This window comes from Centropristis striata, chromosome 17, assembly GCF_030273125.1.
Source record: "Centropristis striata isolate RG_2023a ecotype Rhode Island chromosome 17, C.striata_1.0, whole genome shotgun sequence".
NCBI lineage: Eukaryota > Metazoa > Chordata > Actinopteri > Perciformes > Serranidae > Centropristis > Centropristis striata.
In genome coordinates, this window is record NC_081533.1 from 23,884,471 (window position 1) to 23,911,357 (window position 26,887).

Here is a 26,887-nt window from a genome sequence, read left to right on the forward strand (position 1 = left end):
GCTCAGTAGCTTTATTTATTTACACCTTTCCCTTTTTATCGGACCCCACAGTTTTATTCGGCAGACTCGTGACTGACTGGTCTCGGTGAACAGCGCCACGCCATATTTCTGTGTGACCGTCTATTTTTGGACGAGGAAGAGCATTACCCCCTGACGCCATATTACCACAGGAAGACAGATACAGTATCACAATGTTATGATTAGATTTAGTGGACTATAAATAGGTCCAGGTATCCACTATCCAGGCTAAAATAAACTTACGCAGGGGTTATGACCTAGACAACACTGTAGATTGTAACCTTGTATGGGTTCATAAAGCATACATACTGACACTGTGAGATAGATGTGGATTATATAGAGACCTTTTATGTAAGCCTGTCCTTAATTAGCCCCACTGAAAGGAAACACCAGGAAACAATACATCATTATTTTACATAGTCCTTCATATATTTGATCCTGTTTACTCTGCTATTAGGTAACACTTTGTTAACAGGCACCTTTTATGGTTTTGTAATAATGAATACACAATTTAGAAATCATTCATAGATTAGTTAAGCCATTCTTAAACATCTCCTCCACTCACACAAAATGTGTTTTTCTTATGTCTATGTCTCCCAAAAAGTCTGACCTTGACTGTATTAACTTGTACCCAGTGGTGGAAGAATTATCCAAATTCCTTACTTAAGTAAAATCACTGATACCACACTGTGAAATTACTCCACTACAAAGTAAAAGTGGTCATTATACACAAAGGCCCCACTCAGACTGTTTTACATATTCCAAATATATTATTGGATTATTATTATGATTGGTGCATTTATATAAGCAGTATTTAAATGTTGTCAGGGTAGGTCTAATTTTAACTACTTATTCATTTGAAATTCATCATGTTTTTTATATTAAATCTTCACCTGAAAAGTAACTAAAGCCGGCAGCTAAATGAGTAAAAAGTACAATATAAAATTGTACTTAAGTACAGTACTTGAGTAAATGTACTAAGTTACATTCTACCACTGCTTGTACCTGTGTAAAGTTTGTCACTAGAGATGTGTTTTCACATTCCTCTACTGAAGTGGGAGATGTCTGTGCACTTCACTACAGTCTGAGATTCAAATGTACCCCAGTTGTTCCCCACAAACAGCTTATAACCGCAATTCCAAGAAAGTTTGGAGACTCTAAAACATGAATTAAAAAATGAATGCATCAAATTAGAGTATATTCACAAAAACATAAAGTATATGGTCTTTGTGCTGCTTTTAATTGGATGTGTCAAAAAAGATTAGCGAATTCTCGCATCCTGTTTTATTTACACTTTAGACAATGTCACAACTATCTTGGAATTGGAGTTGTATAATCTGATCTACAGAGCATTAGAAAATGATATATTAGCCACTAGTAAGGCAATTAGTTGCACATTATAAACCATTTTAAAATGTGCCTTATTATTCACTTATTATCTGTATGCACTTAGCTACAGTCTATGGTCAGCTACTCCTCTGTTTTGCATTGTTTAGTGAAGTTTTAGAAGACTTACACTATAAATATAAGAGACATACTGGAACCGCACAATATGCATACTGTTTATGCAGTGGACAGTCTGTATTAGACAGAGAAAAAAAGAGGCTGAACAATATTTATGATCACAATACAGTACCCATAGCCAGGACTATAAATAAAGCCTGCGTTATGAGACTCATATATTTTTGGTTCCTGTCCAGTGGGTGGCATTAACATCTCATGACTGTGCACACAGAAGTACAAGAATTATATGCTTTGTGCTCAGACGCAGCCAGCTAAGATCCTGTGTGAGGTAAACAAGGCTGTGAAAAACAGAAATGGGGCTCTCTAATGCCGGAAACATTTGTTCCAGATTTTCCCCGCCAAAGCAACCATCCTGTACTCTGTAATAACGCCAAAGAGCCACACTGGTAAAACCATGTGACACACACAGACACACAGACACACACACACACACACACACACACATAAACACACACAAACACACGCACTCACTCGTGTAGAAGTTATATTTAGAAAGCACTGCCTCAGCAGGACAACAGGAGGCAAAATTAGCCGCCACAGGGAGGATGGGAATGTGTCATGGATGATGCTGAGATGATGACATAAGAATACACATACATGCAGATTATTTATGGTCATGAATTAAAATTAAAGCAACATAAACAAAATCCGAACATGATGAAACCTCTCTGCCTTGGTACAAATCAGTGATGCTCGTCTCTCTCACTGTCTGTTCTTCTCTCTCATCTCACAACAAGTTACTCATCGTCTATTTTGAGATAACTGGAGGCATTTCTACTTATATTAAGTATGCAGTGCAGACTGACAAGATATGTGTGTGTGCTAGATTCAAACCCCTGATGAAGTAAGTGCATGGCATGTGCGGTATGTACCACCAGGGTGGATCTGGAGTCTATTGTCAAGTGACAATGAATGTTCAATAATGTGTTTTGTGTTGAGAAAGAGGAGGGATGCAGCACAGTGGGGGTCTTTATGACACTGGGCGGCAGTTTGCTTGTATATGGATGTTTTGGTTTTGCTTGTTAAAGACTGTGTGGTGAAATCAGCAGACTCTTGGGACATATCGTTCCTACAGTAATTTACAGTACACTTAACTGTATCTTTTTTTAAGTAGGATGGCTAAAATGGAAGCATTAGCAGCTGCATATGCCTGCGAAAGTGAGTACAAGTAACGGTCTAGTGCAAAAATCAAGAGGCCATGATTTTTTCTAAGAGACTGGGGAACAAAAGCTTGTAGCACATGAAAAAGTCATAGTTTGTCGAAAAGTAGGGCAACTTCTCTGTAAATGGATGGAATTTGTGAAAAAAAACCTGTTTATGTAATCCAGTTCCAGATGAAGTAATTACATACTTAGAAAACCTTCACCCTGAATGTTATAATCAGTATGTATAGATCATACATCAAGTCAGCTGGAAAGAGTTTTTATAACATAATCTGGAAGCCATTACAGCCTGAATTGCTGCAGTCCTCAATTAGCCATCACAGAGTTGTAAACTAGTGCATTCTGTATGTAGGCTATATATTATCTGCTTCTCACTGTTGTGTACAATGGCAGTACTATTTATGCAAATGTTATGCTGCTCATGCTGCTTCTTGTTGCTGTGTGTGGAGTTATATTTTTTATTTGCATTTTGTTTTCATCTGGCGCTGTATTGTATTATTATATAGCTCCCAGTGCACCAGATTATAACAACATGTCTTCCATTAGGTGTGTGGATTGTCTCCAGTGTGTGACTTTGCCCCACTTAATGTGTGTCAATGTATGTGTGTGTGATTGCACTATAAAGAGTGTGGTGGGAGACCATTAGCCCTCAAAAGTGAACAGGAAGAGGACTGCTCATTGATGTGGGCATGGGTGGGACTCTAGTGTACCACACACACTGCCTCCCCACACAGACGCACACAGCTTCCTCCAGCTGTCTCATAGAGGTACTATAGTGTATATAATAAGAGTCTGAGAACATTAAATGTATGTCTGTCTCAATTCCCATCCTTCCTCTCCCACAACAAGAGAAGCTAAGGTATTACAGTCTGTCCCGGGGGTCTCAAATGTGTGTTTGTGTGGCAGGAAGGGACAATGAAGGGAAAGAGCACAGTGTTTTTAAGTTCTTGCTTCTTATGCATGGCTGGCAATCCTGTTTTCCTGTGTGTGGAAGAGAGGCAGACATGTGTGTGGGGATATTGTGTGTGTAATTAAAGAGATTGGGGACAAGGACGGCTCAGTTCTCACACTCCAAATATACATAAATATATTTAGCAGCTTTCCCATGGGTACAAGCCCCAAAAATTCCTGCCATACCAACCACACACACATTTAAAAAATAAACAGCATGTAATACTGATGAGGTCCAGATAGAGCAACAGTAGAAGAAAGAAAGTATGCATCTGTGTGTGTGTGTGTGTGTGTGTGTGTGTGTGTGTGTGTGTGTGCATGCTCTGCAGTCGTAGGAGACTGTGTCCCTGGTACAGATGGTACTCTTCAGCCTCTGATATGTAGGACTGTGTGTGGGACTGAGTGTGTGTATGTAGATGTGAGTCAGTCTTTTGGGTACACCGAGAGACCGTCAGACACGATAATAATCACCTCCACGCACATACTCACACAGAGACACACCACGAGGAGACAGAGAGCCACACAGGCAGTCAGACACACAGACTGGCTTAGCACACCCACATATAGCAGCGACGTAGCTGGCTGAATGCAGCGCTACATCCCTGATAATTAGGGTCCTTATTCAAGAGGAGAGGGGCCGATAGGGAGCCCGGCTTTCACTCTAGTTCCTCAAACAACCGGCTAATCCTGACTGTAGCTCTATGATAAGCCTGCTTAATATACTCAATATCCCAAAGTTATACACAGTGAAAAGTAAACTCCACTTAGAGGAGATTTAAAAGCTCAGATGACTCTTAAAGGAATACATCTTGTTTTAAAGAGACGGTCTAATTGGTCACTTTTCCTCTTAAGGATGGAAGCATGGAGACCAGAATCTTGCATGTGTCCCTGATTGGTAGATAATTGACGTTGGTGCTACATGCTAATACACGAACATGCACCATGTTGATGTAAAGGAGCAGAAAACATCAAATAGCGTCACGATGAGATTGTAGCAGCTCTGAAGATAAATGATGCAATGATATGGATTAGTTTTAGATGTTTTGTGTGGAACACTGATACAATTTACATGAAGTACACCGTAAAATAACCTTACTACTTTAAGCTACGATAAGTACTAGTTGAACACTGTACTAGTTGTTGTGAAGGGCTGAGTGAAAACCTTTCAGACATTGGTTGGAATGTGTCGCCTCCTGGATTATTTTTTTAAATTTTTTAAATTTTTTAAATTCAAATTTAGGGCCAGGTCATACAGTAATTAGTTGTAATTAACAATTATTCACTATCGATTAAACTGGCAATAATTCTCTTAATTAACTGATTATTTGCCTGGTCTATGAAAATTGGGAATATTGTTTACTTGCTAGAGGCTACAACCTGGGAATTTATGATATTTTTGCTGAGAAATATCTGGTCATAGAAAGGTTCTAATAACATCAGCTCTAATTATACTAAAACAGTAACAGCTATGAATTCCTAACATACCAGTCTGCACCATTCTGGCGTCCAAAATCTACCACACACTTGGTGTTTTGCATGAGCCCTGATTGCTTACAGAAAGAGAGCAAATGAATGACATTTTTTCCTCTAATGTGGCTTTGAAGAGCAAAGAGTTAAACGTTTGATATCTGAGTCAGAGGTCAACTCTCTGAGGAACTTAAGAAAACAACACACACAGTCAACATTTTTTTTGATTTTGTGTGTGACTGCAAAAAGTAGGAGTGGTCCAGTCACACTCGTGATTTCACAACCCACTAGCTTTTTTAATGAATGTGTGTGTGCACAATCTCTTTGTTTTACTCATGTCTTACTCACTCTCTTTTGACACATCTCGCCCTGTTGCTCTACCTGTGACCTTCTTACTTTACAATGGCGCTTGTGAGTGAGCATGTGTTCATGCATGTATGTGCTAATCATGTCTTACCTAATATCTCAATACAGAAGATGGACAAAATGATTGAAAAACCACAAGAAAGAGAACTCTGAAGTAACTAAATCATGATAACAAAAGCATAAATTTAACACTGCAGTATGCAAATGTGCAGGCAGTGTTGTGTATTAGTGGACGATGGGAAGAGACAGAAACAGAGTAAGTAAGATGAAACCAGGTGGGAGGAAACTGTGCAAAGTGTAAACTTAAAGAGAGCCTTACCTGGTGATCATGGGTAATGTAGTCTGTCTCTTTCAGCAAGCCACCATGACACCTCCCACCTCCTGAAACCACAACATGGAGGAACAAAGGTCAGTCTAGAGGTCGAATAGTGTGGTAGGGGCTGGACACAAGTTCATTGGTTATTGAGTTGTTACTTGATCAACATTCACACACACACACACACACACACACACACACACACACACACACACACACACACACACACAGACACACAGACACACACACACACACACACACACACACACAAATCAGTCAAGTGTAACTTGAGTTTGCTAACCATATTCATCTATTTTAATTACTTTTTCCACAGATCTTTGGTTTAAAATTGATCTTGGGGTGATGGAGGTGTTTCTATTTTCACCTTGTAAAAACTAGGTCAAACACATCTGTGACATTCCAGTGTGAGTTGAGGCTGTGGTCAGCAATTCATCAGCACTTAGTCATGGTTTAAAAGGTCAACACCTTGATATGCCTACACAGGACACCCAGAGCTCATTTTTATTCCCTTCACTTCTTTCATCATGCATGTGTGATGTTTGCTGACTGTTCTGTGGTCATGATGTTGTCGATATGCAATTCGGTGTGGCTTATGAAACCACAATGTGTGTGTATGTCTGCACAGCAGGGCCTGGACCAGCGCTATGGCCATCTGTGTGTGTGTGTGTGTGTGTGTGTGTGTTCCTCATATGCCGCCTGTTCAGTGATTCACAGTGTCAGAGCTGGGCCACATGACTGAGAACAGGTGGTACTCTGGTGTACCTCCCCACCCCCAACACACACACACACACACACACACACACACACACACACACACACACACACACACACACACACACCTCCGCTTGCACCCTGAGAACACACAGCACCTGTGATGGTGCTCAAACACTAAAGCGAACATGGTTACACACAAATGCACCACACACGCCACAGAAACAGGGAGAGAGGACCAACCTGAAACACACTTTCTATCTCTCTTATTAACTGAGTGTGCCCTTTTAACAAATGGTTGTGGTTAACACTTAACGCAACCTAAATGTCACCACCTCTCTTGTGCTCCTCCTCCTCACACTTTACATATAACCCATCAGCCTGTCCTCTGTCCTTCTGTAACATCTATGCAACCTCTGACATACAGACACAAAGACACAATATCCATTTTACTTGGTTAGGAATATGCAGACCTTTTCTGTTTTTGATGACTGTACTGTAGGTCGATGTCCGTGCTAAAGGATAATCATGAAACAGAAAAGTGAATGAAGTACATAAAAAATAAGGATGAATTTGGTTCTGCTTCCACAAACAAATCTGGACAAGTGTCTTTCTTTCTCTCCTGTCTCTTCCTCTCACTCTGATATTCTACCTGCAAGGCTGCAACATAAAACACACCCACACATGGTGGCTTCCATATGTTTCTCTATTGAGCTTGTACACACAGAACCAACGCGTTACACATAGCCCAAGGCAGCTTGTGTGCTTGTGTGTGTGTTTGAATATGTGTGTGACAGTTGTGTCAATACGAGGCACATATAGCTGGCTCAGCCTTCACTGATCTCGCAGCCTGGTGGTTAAGGCCCCAAACCTTTGAACTCAAGGTCAAAGGTTGCATGCCCTTAAGGGCCACAGCTGGCCACACTGTAAAGGTGGACCGGCTGTGCTTGTGTATGTAGGTGGGTGCACGAGAATGCGGGGGAGCAGGGCCACCTTTAAAGACCAGACAGAGCAAGTGCATGTGTTGGAAGCTGAATTGTTGCAAGGGTAGAATATATTCTTTCATGACACATCGAATAAATGTCACAAGCTTTGACATAATCATTTGACCTTGATCGATATCAGGACTGTGGGGGAGGGGTGTGTGTGTGTGTGTGTGTGTGTGTGTGTGTGTGTGTGAGAGAAAGATAAAGAGACAGTTAAAGAGAGAGAGAGGAAGAAGGCTGGTAAGGCATTAGGGAAATACAAATTCATGAAAGAAAAAGTAATAATACATATTGAAATTATAATTGTATTGACACAGACGGAGACAGATAAAGACAGAGAACATGTGAGAGCAAACATGAGAGAGATAATGAAAAGCTGAGCCATAGATAGAAAGATATAGAAAGATGTGTTTATCTTTTGTCTGTAAAGGTTAACCAGTGGGAGCATCTCCCTTTGACATTAACCAGCACAGGGGAGAGACAGAGGGGTGGAGCCACACAGACTGCTCAGAGGTGGAGAGCAGCACAGATGTAGAAGCTGAGAAGGATGTGAGTACAGGCCTTGAGCCAGACAAAAGATGAAAAAGGAGGAAAAACCAAGATAAGCTGAGAGAGATAAGGACAGAGCAAAAACAGAGCAGGGCTGGTTTGACAGAGACGGATGGGAAAGAGAGAATTTATTGGTAGTATTGTGCAGAGTTGTCTAACCTGGCATGTGGTTAAAAGCAAAGGGTTGGAAGTATGCTGCTGAAGGCAAAGATGAAATATGTCCTAGGAAGTCCAGTTTGACAGGTAGATGAAGATAAATATGTTGAAGGCTTATCAGATAGCAAAACACGAAACAATGGTTTAAACACACTATATGCAATTTTCTGTCGCTAGGGGTCTCTTAATCAAAGCAAAACCAAAGATGGAGTTTGGTGATGTCGTGAAGTAGCAAGTGATCATGGGAGTCTTCACCATCTGTGTTGTCTTATGAATGGAATCGAATCAGGTACATAGAGATTATGTGGTATCCAAATGACCATTGGCTACCATGATATATACAGTAGATAATTTATTCAATCCAAGGACTACAAAAATGGCAAAAACTAAAGCAACTTGAGAAAACACAATTTTTTCTTAGAAAATCTATAAAACAATTGTAAAAAGTGCTATTGTCTAAGAAACAACACACCTACAGGCTACACACCCTGGTTTTCCACCATCAAAACACACGCTTATATACTGTACAAACGCAAGCAAACCTATGAACATATGCAAAACGCACACATGCTGTACTTGTGCAATTAAGTACACACACTTTTGTCCAACTGATGCTAAGACTCAATCTGGCACCTGTGTTCCAATCTGGCAGCCCTGTCTTGATCCTTTGCTGCATGCTGTACATACTGACCTAGTGTACAGTAAAATCAGCTTAAAGCATTCACCTAACACACACACACACACACACACACACACACACACACACACACACACACACAGCTCAGCGTGTGTGAGCCTGCATGGCGTGAGTAGAGTAGCCATGCTTGGGCTTCTCCAGTCCTTAGTCACAAGTGATTCAGTAAGTCTCTTCAAGTTAGGGCAGCAAGCTTCATACCTGCACACATGAAATAGCAGGCTGCTGCAGGAGTGGTGGTAAATGACCGGGTTTTCTTCTCCAGTGTCCTTCAGCCTACATTCACTGTCTGCCTGTGCCATGTTGCCATTTGTCTGCAGTGTTTGCAGTTGTGAGTTTAAAGGCAGTCACTCAGAACAAGTGAAATCCTCAAATGAAACTTTCCCAAAGTCACAAGTGTGGCTGCAGATACTACAGCATGCATGCAGCAAGGACACTTTGTTTTGTGAACAACTTCATATCTCCTTGGAATGCTGTCACACCACATCCTGAACTTGTGTGTGAGATGAGGATACGGGTATATAAGGACATTTAAGACATGTAAGAGAGTATGTTGCTCAGGTTTTTTGAATGACAGAGTGGGGTGGTTACTTCCCCTCTGTGGTGGTTAATTACATAGTGAACCAATGCCAATACAGCATAAGGTTCACCATTTTTCAGATGTCATCTCCAAAAACTGACACAGAGATGTTAAGGCTTGTCTGTTTTTGCATTTTCTGTCAGATCAATTGCTATTTAAAAAGCTACAAGCTAATACATCAAATGTCAGGCCACTCAAGCTCAATAATCTGGATTTAAAGTGAGTGGAGAACATATTATTTTTGTGTGCATGCATGAGAGAAGCAGCATGTCTGTTTTCTGTCTCTTTTGCCTGTAAACATGCATGTGTTTGCAAGGCTGGAGCTGGCAGAGCTACAGACAGTGAGGAGGAGTGTAAGGTTTACTGTGGTCGGGGCTGTTTGGCTCGGTGAACTTCTGCCACATGGCTTCAGTAAAAGGTCATGGTCAAAACCACGCCTGGCTCACAAACCATCACACCCACTCTGACTCCCCCACACGCGACAAACGGATAGAAACACAAGACAGACAGGCTGACTTCCTCTTTGAGGACAAGCAGGGTAATGACACCCACTTAAAGAGGAGGAGGGTGACAGACAGACTCACCGACTATAGACACACCAAAACTGTCTGAAACCCAGCAGCCTTGAGCCCACAACCAGACAAATAGGAAGACAGAGAGACAGACACGCAGGAGGAGACAAGAATGAACAGTTGGTAATAAATCGTGTCTAGACAGACGCTAATGAAAGCAGCCCGGCTGTGGCTGCTGCCAAAATCAAGACCTGTGAACAGTATGATTACGTGTGTGCCAGAGAGAAAGTTTGTATGTGTGAAAGATGTTTGTGCAAGCATGTGTAAGTGAGTGTTTGATGAATATAACCCTTTTAAGGCTTGTCATGTGCTGAATTTGCCCTTATTGTCCTTTCTCTTTTTCTCTCTCACAAACCACTGCATAGCAGCCAAGCAGAGTGCATGCTCACAGTTGTAGGCAGCATTCAGAGCCACAGCACTCGATGCCGGCACAGTCTTGTGACGTCAATCTTCCCAAATTAAACATGGCTTTGCTGTCACAACCTGAAACTCTGACTCGTCAACTGCTTCCCTAAAACATCATCCAGCGATTCTGACCAAGCAAGAATAACACAGCAGTGAGATTCTTTGAATATGTCTGTTGTTTCCTGACGTTTGCTGACCACAATCATGCTCCAAAGGGGTTGCAACCACATTTGATACTATGTCTAATCTATTCCAGACAACAAAATAGAGAGAGCTGGTCAACTTTTAGTGACAAACCAACATGAAGAGACACTGGTTGTGCTGAGCGCTCAAGATTATGACATGCATGTTACTCTGTAGTGTAACACTGTCATCAGCAACACAACTCGAGTCTCTGAACGCTAATCACTGTGTATGCTGACACACTGCTGGTAGCTCGAAAACAACAACATGAGAATGAAGTGGAGCAGGCAGCCGGCATGCCTAAACTCGCTTCACACACACAGTCTGAGAAATGTGGCCTGAGGCATCCCCTTCACACAAGCTAAACAAAATAGACACTTTGGAAAAAGAAGAGAAGAAAGTGATTTTCTTGTTTAAGATTATATAAGGTGTGTCTCTGACAATTAGTCACAACAACAGCACTTTTCTCACCCTTTAAGAAACTCTCTGTGTGTGTTTGTGTGTGTGAGAGAGAGAGAGAGAGAGAGAGAGAGAGAGAGAGAGAGAGAGAGAGGTGTGCAATTTGAATACGAGGGGATTAAAAGGGTTTGTGAGGAGGGTGTGTTTGAGGCTATAGGCATTAGCCCAGGATGCACTCTTACTGTCTCTGGTACAGAGTGTGCGACTGTGTGTGTTTGTTAGACAAAGTTGCAGAGTGGTCAGACAAGCCCTGCCAAGCCCACATACCAATGCAGAGGTGCTAAACTATCCAGTTGCACAATGCCATTTAAGTTAACCGTCACATACCAAAAAGACTGACTCAGGCCTTTATAATCACACTGCTGTGTGTGTTCACTCCAAACCGCAATGATTTCATACCTAATAAATAAAAAAGGCTGAAAATGGAAATTTCTAATTTACAACCAGCCACACCAGGGGAATTTAACAATGATGTGTTTGAGAGTGAACGTGAGCTGAGAAACAGCATGTGAAAGAGTAGCAGAGTGTGTTTGTATAGGTTTCAGTGTGTGTATGTGTGTGTGTGTGTGTGTGTGTGTGTGTGTGTGTAAGTGGATGTGTGTAGCTTGAGCTGCATCTTCTCCATCTGCTTACAAAGACTTCTTTATCTGCCATGGCACACGTGATCCCCACATGGTGGCTCATACCGTCTTCGCAGGACCACACACACACACACACACCACAAACACAAAGATTCACACACACACACACACACGCATATGTACTCGCACAATATGACAAGCACTCAATCACTTTCACCAGCAAGTAAGCATACAACCCCATAATGTATACATACCAAGCCTGCCCCCCTCCTCCTCTGTGTCTGTATGGTAAGTCTCTTCCTATAGGCTGCCTTCTTAAAGGCAAAGTATCTGGGTATTTATAGGGGAGGAGGCCGTCTGGCTGCCCTCCAGACACTTTGACCTCACACTTCCTGCGCTGGGTAGGCGCCAGAGCAGACCGGCTGGCGTGCACACGCACACACGCATGCACGCACGCACACACACACACACACACACGTATAGAATACATTGACAGTATAGACAAAGTGTGTTTGTGTGTGTCTGTGGGGTGGTAGTTAGCACCTCCCAGCCTTACCTGTTACTATTCAGTGTATCTATCAAAGTGGAAATGCCATAACAAAGAAACTAAGTCAAGCGAGGAGACAGAAAGCAGAATAGAGCAAATCTGAGTTCTGAAACATTTCACATCCTCTATCTCACCACACCCAACCCAAGAGGTAGATAAAGTGAAATAATCTAACCTGGTTTTAGAATAATCGAGGGTTTCATTCTGCCACATTGGAAATAAAACAGCCCTTGCACCACATTCTACTATATTGGACATCTCAGTGGAAACGCAGAAAATTTATTTTAATACTGCTTCTGTACTCCTCACTGATGGCTGATTGTAATATTGTAATATCACTCTGCTGTTGCACTAAATCAGCTAAATGCCTGGAATAAAAATGAAAAATGAAAGTGGGAAAAATGCTTGGAGTGGGAGATTTTTTTGATGGCCAACGACCAGCTCTCCTGAGTGTTATAAAATTGTGCCTTGACACCAACACAAGAGCTGCTGATGTCAGCGGCGAGTGTTATTGTGTATGTGTGTTTGTGTGTGTGTGTGTGTGTGTGTGTGTGTGTGTGTCATGATCATAATGTTCCTCCGGTGTTGATACATTTGATACCCGCATGAAAAATGAACGGCAAATATGAGCGCTGTCATGTCTAATATAAATAACCAAAGACTGCTATAAATATTGGAATGGTGAGTGCAGTGTCATGTGTGGTTGTGTGTGTGTGTGTGTGTGTGTGTGTGTGTGTGTGTTTGTGTGTGTTTGTGTGTGTTAGATACAGTTTGAATGGATCATGCAGTGGGAGAGACTTTATACTGGGGCTGGATTTCTACCATTCGAAAATCTTTCAGCATCCCCGTGGAAATATTCAGCCAATCGTGTTGTAATCAGTCCTGTAATCCTCTTCCATAGGAATTCAAGTGCAGGCAGCCTTATGAACACACACACACACACACACACACACACACACACACACACACACTGATTTATGCTAATGCTACATTTGATCCTTCTACATCTTGCATTGTGTCTTTATTTGAGGTGTGTGCAGTATGCATGTCTTTGTCCCTGAATTTGAAGTGTGTGTGCATGTGTGCATAACCGTGTGTCCAAGACATGCCTGTGTGCGTTTGTGTGTGTGTAAATGTGTGTCCTTGACCAGCTGCACAGGGCAGAGGAAATGAGGCGGAACTCAATCTGGTCCACACCTGTCTGTCTCTCTCTGGAGGGAGGAGCCTAGGGCCTCACACACACACACACACACACACAGCTTCATAAGCGCACTGTTCACACTCTGTATGAGCAGATAGATTATGCATGCAGTAGCCAGCTAAGGAGCTTGGATCTATTAATGTATGCACTGAGGCAGTTTTATTTTTGTGTACGCTTCATGAGAGAAAGGAAGGACAGACAGAGGGGGAGAGAGAGAAAAAGCAATGATGTTTATTTGTGTTTGCACTGCATGATGGGGTGAGAGAGAGATATTAAAAGAGTGACACACATTAAGCATAGAAGAAAAGAGGGTGAGAGAGACAGACGAGAGGGTAAGACTCAAGCAGGCAGGAGCGAGGGATGAGATGGAGGGAGGGAAGATGAAGAGATCGGGAATGACAGTGTGAGCCAAACAAGGACAGAGAGAGAGAGAGAGAGAGAGAGAGAGAGACAGAGGGAGAGAGAGAGAGAGAGAGGGATATTGCACTGGTATGGGAGGGTGGGGGGGTGGGGGGTTACGCCAGGACGCCAGAACCCAGTGACATGACACAGATGCACTGTGCTACTGTGCAGAGTGCAGAGGGGAGGAGGGTATAGAGCGACAGAGGAGGAGAAGAAGAAGAGGGGGATGGGTGTGTGAGAGCTCACTGCCTCTCTGCTCTGTTCCACACTATGCTGTGGAGAAGGTGATGGTAGGCTCAGTGTGGAGATGAAACATATCTTTTCATGTTGAAAGTCCTGCATGTTACACCAATTCATTATTATTGTAGAGCATTATTTCAACTTCCGTCAACCTGGGGCAAAATGCAGCGGCTGGACTTAAAAATCCTCGCTGGTCATTTTTGGAGATTGATTTTAGGAATTAATCGTTGATCCCCTATGAGGCAGATCCTCAGGAAAGGTTCTAAATCACAGTTTAAGACCTAAACCAAAATTATACTTTCAACATCTTGTGCAGCTACAAAGGCCCACAAGGATCTGCCTGGCATACATTTTGTCAACTGCGTCTGTTCACGTACTCTCCACGCTCACAAACATACCTACTCATGTTAGTAGACACAGTGAATAGGCCTTTGGGTGACCCAGCTCTAAAACCTTCTGTCGGAGAAGATGAGACTTGAGGCTCAGTAGCACCTAACAATCATTAAGTGGTTGATTTTGAAGTTGTTTTACTGCTGAAGCTTCAATTATTTACTGTGTGCTGGTAGGGCCATTTTGAATTTGTTATGAAAATGTTACAAGGTCTGACCTAGTTGCAGTGAGATTGCATAGTGCAGCATGTCTGAAGAGGCTAAAGGAAAAAGAACCTTCAAAAATGTTTATCCTCTTCTGTAAAGCTTCAATAAACACTGAAACTTCAGAGAGAGACAAAAGAAGCAACATGGTGCACAATGGTGTGTTCACGCTAGACAGCACACAAAGTTAGACCACAATATCACATTTGTGTTTTTTCACATTACTTGTATGAGGCGAACCGGGGTAAACAACGCTGCTATCAAAAATGTCTGGAAATACCTTTATTGCTACTTTATACCTGTTGTGGGAGTCCCAGATATGTTGGAGATGCACACAGCTTTGTGAATTTCACTGCTTTCTTTGGTAACCATGTCTTGGTGACTGCTGGAATACTGCTGTGATATAATTGCAACAAACATTAAAAAGGATGCCACAACAACTACACAATGGTGCTAATTTGTAAAAAGCCTGAATTTATGTTTGGTCAGATCTGTCCCAAAGACAGACACGCAAACACTTTTAAAATGCTTGTGTTCAGAATAGAGTTTGGCTTGATCAAAGCTATGCTGTGCAGGAGAATCTTTTTGTTACTTTTGCAACACAGAGTCACATGACTGTCTCACATAAGTAGTAAATTCTTTGCAAATATTGCATATTTGCAACATTTGTGCTGGGCAACATTTATGCTGGGCAACACAGTTGACACAAATCCAGTGTCGACTGGCGCCTTTCTATTGACTTCTATTGAAAAAAATGACACCTTCAGAAATGTAATGTTACTGGCAATAATAGAAATGGTTTAAATTAAAGGCTCCTCCATTACTCTCATTGGCTTATAGGAAGTACACTACAATTTGACAAAGATGTTTAAAAATGCAAAAGGCAACAATTTGATCACGAAACAGATTCAGATGCACACATTGTAGAATATACAAAATTATATATGCCGTCTTTTCTGCTTGATAACACAAACACTCACGCCCACACACACATATGATCTCATTTCCAAGTCGCATGCAGAGGACCTTATAGCAGAAGAATGTGCTTCCACCCACACACACAATCACTTGTATTTCTTTTCACTACAGAATGCCAAACATTAGCATACATATATGCATGCAGGCAGGTTATCAGTCTGCCAACATATAACAGCAGAGCCTTTCGTCCATCCATCCTTCCCTTCATCCTCTCCCCACCATTCATCTCATCCCCTGCTTTCCTCCATCCCTCCCTTCACACCTGCCAGGCCTACAGCAAGGTCACACACCTCAATTACCCTGCACACGCACACATACACACATGCACAAAGAGCGAGAGAGGGAGTGTGATAGGGAGAGAAGATAAGAAAGGAGGGGGTGAGAGCAGATTTCACGCTACCCTGAGCACTGGCTAGCATGCACCAGTGTTTCTGACATTTTATTTATGATGTGCAATGTTCAGTACCTGCCCTCTCCTCTCTGCTTTATCTCCCTCTTTGTGTCTCTGGTTCAGGCGACCATATGCATTACTCTTTGATAAAAATACCTTTATCAGCCAACCACATGAATAGTAACAAATTATAGTATCTGCACATATTCTGTGTGAAAAAACAACAAAACAAACATGCAGGAATATCTCTTTCACCTTCACTGATTTATACAATAGCACGATTATAAAATAGTGTCGATGACTCAAATGACGCAATATTCTCAAAAACTGTCACCAGAGTTTTCATTACAACTGCCTGCAGCAATGTAATGCAAGCAGTCGCAGGGAGACTTAATAATCACCGGCTTAACATCACTAATAGTCTTGATATCAGACTGCAACATCGACACTAATGTGCCTTACAAATAACACATCATGAATCCCAATGTTCCTAATAGCCATATTAATGTACTAGCGGTGAATGTGATCTTCCTATTAGGGCTTTTTGTATCTGCAGGCAAACTGCTGTTCACCCATGCAGCCACGGGAGGCAACCAGCTGTGTTTACACTGTGGGCTAATACAGCCGCCATATGGCAACAAAGTACAGGACACACACACACACTGCTCCTGGAAACTGCAAACACACTGCCCAAACAGCACACAGTGCATGCTCAGCCCAGTGTTAAAAACTCTAGTTTGATTGGAAACTTTGAATAAAAGACTCTGAGGAGTTGGCATGACTCAAAAACTCAGGAGAGAGAACAAACAGCAAGATTTCTAAAAAAAATATTTTGTAGCGATGGGCAGTGGGAGGGTGGAGGACTCCAGTTTGGGCTGAAAGACTCATTAGAACCACAACACTGCTCCAATATATTAATACCACCTACACAAGTCGGTCTATGGCCATCTGCTGATGAGTGTAGGAGTTTTAATGTCTTCGCCGTCTCTTATTTAAGGCTTCTCAACTCCCAAAGCCACTTAAACGCATTGACTTTTTTTACTCCTCAAGAATATATTTAGGGTCATGGTTTTCATGTTTCTGCTGAATGAATATAGAAGGAGGAAGACTGATTATGCAGTGTTGACCATCTGACAGAGACTACACACAGTGTGAAGCTTGTAATTCTATACATCAGTGATAGAAATCCTGTGGGAGCAAGTCAGCCTGTCTCATGATCTCCTCCATCACCCTGCCCCACCCAACCCACACACATCATACCATATCTTATCAGTGCAGTACAGTAAATGCAGCTTCCACAGTGACATCTAATTAAACAAAGAAAATAGAGAAAATATACAACACCAACAGTAACTCCCCAAGCAAACACACAAACATTCGCTTCTCCATTCTCTGGCAATCAAAGTCATTTGGTCAAGATGTGTGTGTGTGTGTGTGTGTGTGTGTGTGTGTGTGTGTGTGTGTGCGCGCGCGTGTATGATAGAAATAGAGATAGAGAGATTGTGATTGACACTGATTTACAAGTTCATGGTTAGGAGGAAGACAGACAGACTGGACAAGAGAAATGGATAAAAGACAGGAAAAGGGGGAGACAGAAAGAAGAGAAGGCTGTGAACAGAGAGGAGAGAGGGAAAGAGAGGCAGGAGGGTGCAGACAGACAGAGGAGGGATGGAGGACTTAACTCCTCGAGACAGATCATGTTACTGGTCTGGGGGCAAGCAAACATGCACACGCACACACACACACACACACACACACACACACACGCACGCTCAGACCTATAAAAGGTCACAGTGCACCCGCTGCCCTCCAGACACACTAATGCAGAGACACCGATATCCTCGTAAACGCTCCAAGACAGACGCAGCTTTGATTTCTCACACTCTGTTTTATACACACACCAAATGCACACCTGCCATTTCTACTATTGCATGACTGACACACTTGCACAATTAGGAAATAATTTCTACACACATGCACAAAAGAATCTGCTACAACACAATCAAAAAGACAGCAGGCACATTACTTTGGGCAAAACAATTCGGTTGGTAATAAAGTATCAAATTTGAAAGATTCAACTGGATCTTACCAAATAAATGGACTCCTGTGTGGCTCAGCTGTGACTTGTGAGTAATGTATTGAGAAGAAGTGGAGCGATAGGCATTGTGGGATACACATGCACACACAAAAAAGCGTGGTTATCATGGAAGTTATGCAAGTGTAAAAGGGTCAGGGTTCAGTGTGGAACTGGGTTAAAGAGAGAGGTGATGTAACACACAGGAGAAAGAGCACGAGCGGGGAATAGAGAGGAAGAAAGGGGCGAAGAAGAGATCTGAGAGGAGGTGGCAGGTTGGGTAGAAATAAAATGAAAAAGAATGGAGGAGTGGGGGTACAGGGAGGAAGAGTAAGAGAGTAAAGAGGAAGATTATAAATAGGAGAGGACACTTCTGACCACAATCTCCCTCCTCTTCTCCTTTATTAACCCTTCATGTCCTAAAAAAAATAATTGGGTTTATGCATTACTGTAAGTCAATCAGCTGGATCAATTGAGGTCACTGTGGGGTCACTCACATGTTACAGCCCATCTGTCTGTGTGTTGTTGTTGTTTTGCATGCGTTAGTAATGGACATCCCGAGATGTGCACTAACCTGATAACTGTAACAGATGTAGAGTTAACTTGTGTGTTGTGCTGTTTTGCCTATTTTGTCAGGCTTATTACAAAATAAAAATCAGGAAGCAAGAGTTAACATCCTCATATACGCAGCTCTAGAGTAAATAGACATCATCACATTAAGCAGGTAAAACCAGCAAGACCAGTGAGTCAAGGCAGGACTGAACACTATGTGCAAGTCTTGCCATACCTGTGAGCTAATGCAGCTCTCTGACTGACAAAGATTCGCACACACCCAAATGCAAAAACCTGACCTGCATTTACTTTTGAGTGTCGTTCCAAACACATGCAATGCATCTCCACACACAAACTCAGATGCAGACCCAAGTAGACAAACAACTTCACATGCACAGACAATGAGAAGCTGGGCAGGACCACATTATTTGATGAGAAACACCATAAATAAACAAATAAAGACAAAACGAAAAGGGGAACAGCATTAGAGCAGAAACCTTCAAAGAGCCTGCACATTTGTTCCGTGCACAATTACAGAGTGCAGTAAAAACACAGGGCATGGGCCAATTGTCGTGTGTGTGTGTGTGTGTGTGTGTGTGTGTGTGTGTGTGTGTGTGTGTGTGTGTGTGTTTATGTGTTTACGTGAATCTGTGTTTGTGTACTTCTATTATACATTCTGTTGTTTGTGGTTTACATTGTCGGCATTTAGCAGCTGATCCTACCAAGAGTGCAACAGAAGGATGAGCTTCAAAGCAGACATCGCTCACATTACAAGCAGCTAATATTGAACAAAAGCAACCCAACAGAGGGGAGAAAACACTCCTTTATCTCAGGAATATTCATGAATCATTGTTGGGGGGAAAAAAGACGTGCTTGGTGCAGAAATAGAAGCAAAGACATAATGTCCAGCAAAAGTCTCACACCATGAAATGCCTGACAGGTTTAAATTGTTAAACTCAGCAGGCTCAAGTGTTTATACCCCCTCGAGTTCTCTCTTTCTTCTTCTCTTCCTCATTCCATCCCCTTAAATCATGAGGTATAAAGAACTCTGCACCCTTCATTACAGAGCTAGCACACTTTAACAATCTACAAACCTTCACTCATATTATGCAAGAGACACTATAAACATACACAGTTCAATCGTCAACCTTTGCCAAGGAGTGATAAAAACCAGTCATGCAGTGAAGACTCGCAGTGACAGTCACACAATCTCTGTGTGTCCAGGTGTATGTGTAGTGTGTGTGTGTGTGTGTGTGTGTGTGTTATGGATTTCACTCAGTCTGCCAATCTTCTGTCTATCCCTAGCAATAGTGACAAGCCCTCTCCTGACTGAGACAACTGGAAGCCATTACCTTAAATCAACAAACCTCAGCTCGTCTCGATCACACAAAGACCTCATGTGCACACTCAGCATACCACCTCTGTCTAAGCCATGTGCGTGTGTTTGCATGTGTCTGTGTGTGTATGCATTCTAAATGTCTCAGCATGGACATTTTTCTCTCACTCTCCCAGATATCTCTTCATCTCCGGTCCTTTTCTTTTCTCTAGTGCATCAGACTGCAGCTCTGAGCCAGACCCACTTGAATAAATAAGGAAGTTAGGCAGCAGCATGTGGACCTGACCTTCCATCAGACTGCCTAGCCTCTCTGTCTCTGTCTTTCATCACGTCTCTGTCGCTCTCTTTGTCTTACCCTCTGCTAATCATATACAGCTACCTACACAGGCTAGTTTCTGTGCTGGATATTAGCTCCAAGGCCAAAGATAATCTGCTTGAGCCCTTTGACCCTGCATAATAGAATTAACAACCTAAGCCATATCCCTCTGTGCCTTAACGATCTGTGCTTTTGAATATAAAACTAGTGTAGTCATAGATAAAGCCTCAGATGAGAAAATTTTGCCTCAGAAAAAAATGCAAATACTGTACCGTCTGTACGTGTGTGTGCAAAAATACATTCTGAGCAACTGAGCCTGGATCTTAAAGGAATTGGCACAGATTCTGGCAAGTATGCTCAGAACAGCTGACTTGTTCAAAGAGAAAACTGTTAGTGCTTTCATTAACGTATATGCAGTATTTAATACACCACATTGCACCTTGGAGTCTTTTGAAAACAACACAAAGCCAGCTGGTACCACCCACTACATATACACAACCCCCAATATTTGCATCAAACACACTCTGTTTTAGGTAATAACTTGAAAATCGGATATGCATACATTTTACTCTCTGATGCCACCTGATGCTGTCACTCAACTTCCAACCTCTTTACTGAAGCTTCCTCATGTCATGATCAACAACTATTTGCACAAAGCTGCAGAATACATTGATTGTAATACATTGCATTTTTTCTTCTTTTGGGTGATTTTGGTGACTTTATTTTGACAGAGCCCATTTAATTTAATGGTCTGCCTCCGAAGAACAAGTGAGATCTGCTGCTCAGCGGGCAGCTGGCACAGCACTAAAACAAAGTGTGGAGATAGGTCCGGCTGTGCAGGACTACTCAGCTACAAACTCCTGTTCAGTGAGCTAACCCAGTCACACAAAGAGGCTAATAACAGCAGAGAGGGACAGCGAAGAAAAACAGCATGTACAGCCAACATATTTTCACATCTAACTTAATGATTTAAGGATCTGGGTTGGTGATTGTTGGAACGGTGGATAGACTAACCAACAGGAGTTTGGTGAGTTTTATTTTGTTTTTGTTGAGTTTGAATGAAATGTGTTTTACAATGAGTTAAAAAGCCAATTAAGCTTGTCTGTGAAAGAGAGAAACTTGAATTCAGAGTGCTGCTGTATTTTTCTGTTCAATAAGGGGAGAAAAGGCGTAAGAATATTTATTTGTTTGGAATTATGGGAGTTTATTTTGTTTATTTATTAATCTAAAAAAAAAGCTAAGAGAGGTTGTTGAATGTAGCAAACTCAGCTGGAACTAGGAAATGTTTTAAGGTGTCTCCAAAGTAAAAAAAGTATCTTAAGGGATTATCACTTTAGTTACTTTGAAGACTTGAGATGAAATTTACCCTTCTTCAACATGCTATCTAACACAACTTTGACACCAGAAAAATCAGCAAGAATATATATATATAGTAATAGTAAAATATGCATATATAATATAATATAACATATATACAATCCTATGAATCAGAGTAACAAACTGACATTTATATACATGAATGTGTGTGAAATTATTCCTTGAACACGAGCTGTTATTAGCCCAGCTAAAGCCCCTCTATCTACAGACACAACCCAGCCACGGCGCCAGCCAGCCAGCCAGCCAGCCTCCCCTCACCTCCACCCCTGAACCTCCTCTCCTGCCTGTCTGCTCCTCTCCTTCTCCTCCCCCTTTTCCCCGTTTTAAACACAAGGCAGCCTACCCCTCCCCCTCTCCTCTTCTCTCTCTCTTCTTTCTGTCTCCCTTTTTCTTCTCCAGGCAGCACACTCAATCACCCTCACCCTCCTCCTCCTCCTCCTCCTCCTCCTCCCCCCTGCCATCTCAGCCTCCATTCCAATGAATGCACAATCTCCCCCCTTCAGCTGTGGGGGGACTGCCCTGGGGGTGAGGAGGGGTAGAGAGGAGGGCAGCACACATGCACACACAAATTCAATCACAACCCCCCCCCCCCACACACACACACCTCCTCTCCATGTGTGTTAGTGTGTATGTGCACATCTGCAGAGGAACACAGGAGCATGGTGGGTGACAGACGGGGGTGGGAGGTTTGGGTGGCGTCCTAATGGCTCTCAGTGCAGGAAATGGCTTGTTGCTACACAGACAGCTCCAGAATCAACTGTTATCTCGGGCCAAATCCCCATATTTTATCTGCATCTGCAAAACACACACGTTCACTCACAGCTGGGCCGGGTCACCCCTCCCCCAACTAATGACTATGCAAAACTGAAGCCGACAGAGAAAAAAAACAACAGCCATAATGGAAAGTAATGGAATCTGTCTCGCCACATTAGAGATGCTGTTATACTATATCACTATGTGTCTAACTAAAAACATAACACAAAATAATTTTACGCTGCATCCTATTGTATTTAACATTATATTTTTGCATGTTTTCTACATTGTTTTGTTTTCCACTGTCCTTTATAATGAGATTCAGCAATATTTGGTTTAGTAAGCTATGCTGTTTTCTGGAGAGAGCTGAAAAAATTGAAAAAAACCTTTCAGCATTTGTATTCAAAATTTGCAGATAAACGTTACTTTTGAGACTATAAAGAATTATTTACGCATTCATAAGCCCTACATGGGACATGACTACATATCAAATGTTTGGCATGACACAGAATACCTTATACTATCAATTCAATTCTTCTATACCATTTAATGTTCTCTTGTAGGGCTGTGTATTGGAAAGGGTCTGGCTATATGGTACGTACCATGATACAGGGGTGACAATTCTATATATTGCGATAGTGTAAGCAAGGCTATATATAGTGATTTTTTAATCTAATTTCAGGAAAAGTGTCATAGTATAAAGAACACACTACAATGTGCATAAAGTGTATCAATATTTTTTTTACACCCCTGTTCTCAAATATGGCATACATTGTTCCATACAAAACTGCTCATTATAGCAATTCTTAAGTTCAATAACTCAACATTTTTATTTATCAGATGATATTACTTGTCTTTCTATAAAACAGATTTATATCAAAAAGTAATCTATCCAAGCAAAATCAGTTCTGCCATATCATAATGTAATATATCATGGCGTCATATTCTCCTGTAATATACCGTACTCTGTATTTAGTATGGGAACCAGCAGCACAGTATAAACAGATTAGCGCAGCATTAGCGCTGGCTGTGTCCTGTACACAGTATATCCTAATCGGGCAAGGCTATGTGAGGTAGTGAGCAAGCAGCTATGATGTATTCCAACCCACAGCAGGCGACCCTGGCTGAACCGCGCCTGGCACGCCATTGGATATTGTATAATCGCAGTTGGACAGGAAGTGGTGGAGGAATAAAAAAAGAAAGACAAGAAGTGAAAAAAAAGGAAAGAGAAATGTCAGAGAATAGAGGATGCTCTACTTCCGCTGGTAATGAACTAATGAAAAGAGAGAAAGGAGGAAATTCCCCGGGGAAACAGGAAGGGTGGGTGGGGGCGGCAAATGGAATAGTAACAGTGATTTTGTCTTGTGTGTGGAATTGTGTGTGTGTGTGTGTGCGAATTTGCAGGCTGGGTGCTCACGTGTGTGTGTGTGTGTGCATGTGTGTGTGCATGGAGGAGTACTGTAGGGATCAGTTTACAGTAGTACGCGTGAGATGTCTTTCTAGTGAGGCTTTTATTCTAGGAATATTTGTATTGGTTTAAACACGAGGGGGCACAGATTTAATTAGGACAGGGACCGATACACACATGCACACACACACAAAGTCACATACTGACACCAATATTAGCTCCAGGCAGACGCCGGCACAAGTGTTGTGTTTCTCACACCCTCACGCAGGGAGGAGCATACACGCACACACACGCGCACACACAACGCCGGCTCCTATTAGCTCTTTATATATCAGTCACACACACACACACATTTACAAAACGGGTGCTGACCGCAGACCAGACTACTGACAAGGACAAACTGAAAGCCCCAAGACCACAACACACTGGACGGGACAACCCACACTTTGTAGTACTGATCTGTGTGTGTTTGGAAGCTAATGGGAGCCGGCATCTGTGTGTGTGTTTGTGTGTGTGTGTGTGTGTGTGCAGAAGAGATAGGCATTTACTGAAGTCACATCACCCATATTCAATAAAGTCACCTGTCCATTTAATGATAGAGAGAGAGAAAAAAAGGAGCGACACTAGAAAAAATGACAAGGAGAACAGAGGAGACAAGGAGAAGAAAGAGAGAGAGAGAGAGAGAGAGAGAGAGAGACCTTTTGTGCAAACTGGCATTTAAATCAGCGAATAGCAAGGAGTGAAGATGAAAGAGGGAGAAAAAAGACATTGGAGAAGAGGGTGAAGGAGTAAAACGGGTTGGGAGAAAGGAAACAAAGAGACAGAGAAGTAAAAATTAACTACTTTTGTGTTTTGTTTTCCGCGCCGGTGAGCCAGCTGGCTGCGGAGCCGTCAGGGGTATTTAAATGGCCCGGCTCTGAAACAAACCCCTGGTTTCAAACTAACATGTTGGGACCTTCAAGACTTGCCTTCATATGTTTTCCTTTTGTTTCCAAGTAAATTGCAATTACAACAATGACTGTATATTTGTTTTCATGTACAATACTAGCAGACACTTCATATGACTGATCTGATAGGAGATTTTACTCTCTCCACCTTCAGCACATAATCAGCCAGGACAGGACAAACCTTTTACCAAAAAGGGGCTCTGTAGTCCAGTGCTTGTCTATTTTGGGGCATCCTTCACATGCAAAAGTTTGGGAAGCCCCGTGACATAAACATTCGAGCCCGTCCACAAAGACACACACATACACACACAGCCCCAGCTGGAGCACACAAGCTCCCTTTGTGCTGCATTCCTCACGCCTTTTAGCCTTAGCTTCAGCCTTTAGCTTAGCTCCTCTCTCCATCTGCACACACATACACACACACAGCAACTTTCTCCTGCTTTTGTCTGCAGAGCGGTAGCGGTGAAACAGCTGAGAGCTCGTGGATAGGAAGCTTGTCTTACCGTGGACGGGCTCGGGTCGAGCTCAGAGGGAGACGCAGGGTCGGTTCAGTGGAGTAAAATCCCAGAGAGGTTTGTTAGTTAAAGCGTCAGCCAGCTCAGCAGATTCCCACTACCTTTCCTTTCCTTTCCTTTCCTTTCCTGCTGCCTGCCTGCCTGCGCTCCCAGCTTTGTGTGTGCCTTGTATTTTCCCTTTAAATTGCACGGGCTGCCTCCCCCCACCTCCTCAGCACACACACATACGCACTGAGCCAGCACACAAAACACACACTGCTCCTGAATATGACACTGTTGTCAAAAGCATGCAGCGCTGTTGTTGTTGTTGGTATACATTTTTTTCTTATTCTACAGCCTGCAAGGGGGAAAAAAGGGGGAAAAAAGAGAGACTAAAATAGAAATCCTTTGTCTTTCTTCTCCTCTCCCTCTCTAAAAAATAAAAGTGACTCTTGTTTTAGATCCTCTTCTTCTCCTCTGTCTGTGTTTCTCTTCCTCAGCCTCTCTCTATCTCTCTATATTCTGTCTCGCTTTTTTTCCCACTCAGTAGTCAAACAAAGAAAGGAAAGGAACAGAGCGAGCGCACACACGCACACAAACACACACAGACATACACAACACACATTCGCTTGCTGCTTTCTCTCTCCCTCTCTCACATACACATGCACAGGCTCAGAGCCCAACCCCCCAGCCTGCCTCCCTCTGATTTTTTTTTCACTCCCTGCCTTTCTCTAAACAGCACCTCCCCCCTTTCCACCCCCCCATCCCTCCCTCAGCCTGATCTGGCCTCGTTCTCATTCGTCTACCACCCCTCCCTCTCTCCTCCCTCTCTCTCTCTCTCTCTCTCCATCCTTCCCCTCCCTACCTCTGTGTGTCAAACAGATGGGATTGGAGAGCAGAAGGAGGCTCTGTGTTCACTCTCCACCTCGATTTCTCTTCTTCATTAGTGTGATGTAAGCCTGATGAAGATGTGCTTTGACCTACACTACACATGCTAATGATTAAAAAAACCCTAAACAAATCGATACAGTTGCAGATAACCTTCGATCCGGGTTTATGAAACTCTGCGTGTGTTGGCGCGCAGATGTAAATTTATTGCACCAACATCTCCGTACCAACAGATGTGTGAAGCAAGTGATAAGGGTTTAGCATAAAACTAGCTAACATGTGGCTGGATGAGAACAATGGCTTCCAGGTTCAGAATCCAGATCTGGTACAACATGACCACTGGAGGATTTGGTAACTCTTTTCCTGCATCTAGTGACTTCTGTCAGCATGCGGTTAATGTTCTGATTGGATTTACTACATCTAATTTCCGTTTCTAATGAAATGAATTAGATTAGATGATTGCTCGACTGCTGTTTCCTCTTTGTAAACTCAGTTTTGTGTGTTCTTTTTTTGGTCAATTTTGAACCTTAAAAGGTCACTGCAGTTCATGACAACTTTAGTATTATTTTAATGGTTATTTTCATCAAATACATATATTATGATTACATCGTACGACAATGGTACCACCTGAGATACAATGGATCGGACAATCAGACAGCTTGTAACCCTGCCAGCTAGGGGTCACTAC

General features: G+C 42.4%; 1 protein-coding gene across 1 annotated transcript in view; it reads right to left on the bottom strand.

Annotated features, from left to right (window-relative positions):
* Positions 1-26,887, bottom strand: part of kdm6ba (lysine (K)-specific demethylase 6B, a) — a 100,532-nt gene that overhangs the window by 26,263 nt on the left and 47,382 nt on the right. Inside the window, exon 5 of the mRNA XM_059354353.1 lies at positions 5,809-5,870. The gene's annotated coding sequence lies outside the window, so the exon portion shown is untranslated. The remainder of the gene's footprint in view (positions 1-5,808; positions 5,871-26,887) is intronic.